Source organism: Pyxicephalus adspersus, chromosome 2 (assembly GCF_032062135.1).
Source record: "Pyxicephalus adspersus chromosome 2, UCB_Pads_2.0, whole genome shotgun sequence".
Classification (NCBI taxonomy): Eukaryota; Metazoa; Chordata; class Amphibia; order Anura; family Pyxicephalidae; genus Pyxicephalus; species Pyxicephalus adspersus.
Genome location: NC_092859.1, coordinates 93590554 through 93595808, shown reverse-complemented (window position 1 = coordinate 93595808; position 5255 = coordinate 93590554). Strand labels below are relative to the sequence as shown.

The 5255-nt window shown below is 34.5% G+C and overlaps 1 long non-coding RNA gene across 1 annotated transcript; it reads right to left on the bottom strand.

Annotated features, from left to right (window-relative positions):
- Positions 1 to 6: 6 nt before the first annotated feature.
- On the bottom strand, positions 7 to 3172 carry LOC140322111 (uncharacterized). The gene is made up of 3 exons (XR_011919141.1): positions 2772 to 3172; positions 619 to 720; positions 7 to 306 (listed from the first exon to the last, which is right to left on the bottom strand). It is a non-coding gene; the product is annotated as an uncharacterized lncRNA (long non-coding RNA).
- Between the last annotated feature and the right edge of the window lie 2083 nt (positions 3173 to 5255).

Here is a 5255-nt window from a genome sequence, read left to right as displayed (position 1 = left end):
TATCTTTTTTGTGGATATTCGCCAGTCCTCAATAATCAGCTCATGGACAGCATCACAGGTTGCCTTGTCAGTTGAGGTTGGGGGGCACCAACTGCGGGGCTCATCTTCAACGGTGAAATGTCCAGTCTTGAAACGAGATATCCAGGTTTTGACAGTGCTGTAGGAAGGACAATTCTCCCCCAGTGTTTGTGACATCTCAGTGTGAATGTCCTTTGCTGACTTTTCCTGGAGAAAAAAAAACTTCATGACCGCCTGTAGCTCCAATGATGTGAAACTTGCTTGTGCCTCTGCCATCACAGCTTCTCACTAAGAGAAAAAACAGTTGTATGAATTGCAAAGACCTGATATTTGCACAATTACATACTAAGATATTAGACTGTCATATGCCCCTACACTCATTTTTCTTTCATCTAGAAGGGGCCAAAGCCAGGAACTTCCCAGCACCCCTTGTATATACATATTATAAATGTAGATAAATGTAAATGTAATTATTCATAAATACATTGCTCTATAACGCATAGTTTACAGAATTGTCACCAGTGCTTGATGGTGAGGCAGACTTAATGGATTACAAGTGACAATAGATTGTGACAGGTTCAGAAATGTTATGATACTCACACTGCGCTGACAGCTTGATTTTCATGAAGTAGTGGCAGTCATTTCACCCCTGTCAGATTAAGGGAATTCCAAGAATTTGGCACTTTTTAAACATTCAATATACTGTAGACAGAAAAGCTAAAATATTATCATTGACCCTTATACCCTTGCTAGTTAGCACTATTAAACTTTGATTTATAAGTAACTATTATGTTCAGTTAAAATGTATTATTTTAAACATACTCCAAATGATAGTTATAGTTAGTGCAGAAGTTCATGCGTTATGAATATTTTATTATTCCATAAATCCATCTACCAAAATCATAACTGAGAAAAATCTAATTGAAAATGTACTTATAAAAAAAGTTCCCACAGACAATAGATCACTGATGAAGGCGCAGGCATGATCAAAACATTTTTAGGCTCCACCATGGCTTACCTGTCACATAAAAAGGAATGCTCAACTTAGAAGCTAAGAGTTCCTGTTTATCACAGTGAAGGGGTGGGTGATTTTAAGGAGAAAGCAAGTGTGATCAAACAAAATGGATGTTGTGTATATAACTAGGTAACATTAAAAAGTAACACCAGTAACTGTTGGTTCAAGGAATATTTGATTGCATCAGGAAGAATTTTCTCCCCATGTTGGAGCAAATTGGACCATGCTTTACAAGGGCTATTTGGCCTTTTCTGTACATAAAGGTTTCTGAATAGAATATGTTGATTTTCTAATTATTTATAATCATTGGTCTTACTGATAGAACGCAATGCACTTGAAATACATCTTTTAGTCTGTAACTATTGAACCTATCTGATAACTATTTCCCTGACAGCTAACAGCTGAAAGCCTTGAAGGGTACCAATAGATGAGAGATACTTGTCAGAATTGGACTGCTTTTGAAAATGAAAAAAAAGGTACTGTGTATATTTCTTGCTGGAAGTGCGGACAAAATAGGTGGTTATATTCTTTTTTCTTAGAAGCAGCGTAAATAACGCTTAACTTGAGTGGTTAGTTCGGCTTATATTTCCTAGTCCCAATCAGAACTTGCTAAATGCAATGTGTTTGTGATCATCTGCCAAGCCAATAAATTGGATGGATTCCTTGGCACAAAAGTAAACAGGAAGATCCATTCTTGTCATTCATTCTTGTCCTTGGGCTGGCTCTAGTAGTTGAGATGGAGCTGCCCGCTTACCGTGGGATCTATACAAACAACAGTTCTAGACATCTCTAGAAAATCTAACAGCATTTCATAAAAATCATTTGCATATAATGAAGAAATTACCAAGAAACACATTTTCTCACTTTTCTCTTTCTCAAAATCTCTATGAATGTAAATTTACTATTATTACAATGGAAGGTGGAATGTCTTTACATTGAGGTATACCCAAAATATTAATGGCAATTGTTTTATCTCATCACATGCTGCACAAATAACAGGAGAAACCAAACTTATATAGTATAGCCAGGAAGCACAAAAACACAGTAAAGATAAAGTAATCCAATACAGCTTAGGGGTGAAAGCAGCAGGCATTCTTTTGTTAAAATTCATAAGCTTGTTTTGCGTCACAATTTGCGCAATATCAGATGTAGAAGAATTACCGCTTCTTAAAAGTTATACCTTCTTTGTACATGACCATTGCTAAATAAAATCAGGGGGATATCACTACTGAAATTCAATACTGGATTCTCATACTATTTTATATTGCAGATTAGTGATGTGAATTACTTTCTGTTGGTAACTATATTTGCGTTATATGTCAACATGTGGGTGTTTCACACACTATCCGTAGTTATATTAATAAATCAATAATCCTTTCTGTGTCTGAAGATGACACAAAGGTATGAAATGGAATGCAGACCAACTTTTCACTAACTTATAAAGTGACCTTTATACACTGGCTGGATAGGCAACTTAAAATCCAATAAAGAAAATACATTTGAGTGTTATTGTTTTTACATGTTTACATTTTAATTGTTTTCTTATCACAGCATTATTGCTGACTGATCAACATTATTTTAAATTTATGATAGCTTTAGTTGTTTATGTTAGCTTCAAAATGCCATGGAACCTACTTATGCTCTAGAACCAGGATCTTGAAAACCATAGAGCAGACATCCCATTTATCTGCATTGACAGTAAGGGATTCCATGATTTATGGATGAGTAAAAAATTCACCTTGTCTTTCCTTGTGTCAAATTAGATTCTTCTTTCCTTCAAACACCTAGGGCCAGACACATAAAATTAGTTATGGGATGCATTTTAATGAGGACCATGCAATCATTTCCCTAAAGAGACTGGTTAACAAGACATCTATTTTTGTTTTACGTGTCCTGTGTGTTCACTATTATATAATTTGCTTTTATAATTCGCACATGACCATGTTATTTTAAATCTAGTTTTAAATAGTTTTACATTAAGAATACCAGACAGCCATGTATGATTTTCTATACAGTCTCTACAATCTCTTTTCCATTAGAATATCATATCCAGAACAACAAAAAAAAGGCTTGCTATTCACCAAGCAGTAACACTGCTTTTTAGACTCCCAAATATTAGCTAGCCCTAAATGAACAAAGCTGTGCCAGGGCTGCAAACAGATCTTTGCTACAAATATTCAGAGGTTAAGCGACATAACGGTTAGCTAAGGAAAAAATAAACAGAAGTTTTCACAATTTTAATTTTGGGTATCACTACAGTGTTGATAAGGTGAAATTTACTGCAGAAATAAATGCGTGATCCCACCATAGCAATGAAACTAAAATCACACCGTTGTTCTGGCAGTGCTCACCCTAGCTAACGTGCTTATGGACTGCAATAATGCTCCACATACAAGAATTAGCATTCTCTAGAACACTTCCCATGAATATTCCACTACTAGATTGCATAAAAACACCACATAAACAGCTAAAAATACAGTTTACTGTTAAAAGCTGAAGTTTAATATAATAATATTTAATTGAATCCCTCCTCATCAACATGCTACTAACATTTTTAAATAATATACCTTACTTTTCATTACATACCCCACACCTTCCACAGTAAAATTTGATGAGGAAAACATACAGCTTGTTCAGCACACTAATACAACGAATGGACAAGACTACATTATTCTAAATATTAGACATGATATTAAGAAGCATGGTTTAATAGAATCTAAGCCTATTCAGTATACAATGTACATATTTGCCACATTCTTGCATCTACAAAATAGTGTGTGCTACTTTACCCCACATAGAATTTTTGATTTCCCATTACTTTTTTTCATGGACACAACTACCACAATAACAAAAAATGAAATATGCTAATGACAGTATGGGTACCATTACCAACCTGAGTGTTTAACCCCTATTTACTATATTCAAAAGATAGATAGATAGATAGATAGATAGATAGATAGATAACATTTACAATGTGCCAGTTTGGCCACAGTATTTATTTAAGCTCCTCTTCAACAATATCATCCCACATATTTTTCATACTGGTTTCTATAGTAGGCATATAGTTTAGTCTGGTCTTTAGCATACAGACTGATTTTCAGATTGTTTGCCAGTGTGAAGCCATTATCCGGATTCGTTAACCATGAGTCACTATACGTAGCTGATTGATTAGAACTTGATAAATATTGATGCTTCTGAAAGTCCAACTAAAGTTAAACATTGCTGTCAGTTATACTTTTTACTGCAAAAGTGACTGTATGTGTTTTCAACAATAAAATATTTTTTCAATGGCAGCTTTTTCCTCTATGGAAGTATCTAACTGAGCAGAAGCACAGCTCTTAAAGTGGAGCTAAACTAAAAACAAAAATCTCACTTTAGTGATCTAGGGCATACAGAGAAGTAGCAGCCAGAAGCCTCCTGGGATGCATGACGTATGTATCCCAGGAGGCTCCGCTCTCCCAATATGTCTTCTTTTAAAGACAGAAAGGGAGGGGCTTCACCCTTTTTTGTTAAAAGTGTTTTAAACAAAAAAAAAAAGATCATTATAATTTTACATAAGGGGGTTGTCTATTATTTTATGCAAATTAAATACTGTACCTACAAAAAAGTAAACCAATATAGTTGTAAAAAAATAAACACGGTAGTTATTTGTGCTACGCAGTGGTAAACTAAATAGCATTCATTAGGATTAAATAGAGCTTAGGTAAACTGAAACGTATTCCTGAATTTATTAAACAAGATCTAACTTTGCTTTTGCGATTTATACAACACAGAAATTATTAGCATAAAATTGGTTGATGGTTATCAGTAATAAAATATATCCTGCCACAGAATACAATTTACTGAATGCAGATTTGTATACTGATATAATACTGTAGACCATTCATATTTTCCACGTTGTGATGATAAATGAACCCTTCTTCTCTGTTAACTGTGGCTGCCACAGTGCTTGTAACCGCAGTTTATTTACTGAGAATGACACCGCAGTAGGATGGAAAAAGGTCAACTGACTTTTCAAATCAGGCCTATGGTACAGTGAACACAAATTAAACATTAGAATGGACTTGAACTGCAAAGAGGTCCTTTAAATTGGTGTAATTGTAACCCTGGTAAACCATTATTGCCATCATTGTAAATGCAAACAGTAAGCAGCAAAAATAGTTCCAGTAATACAATAGCAATTGTACCGGTAATTTTAATACCATATTTTCCACTTTTTTAT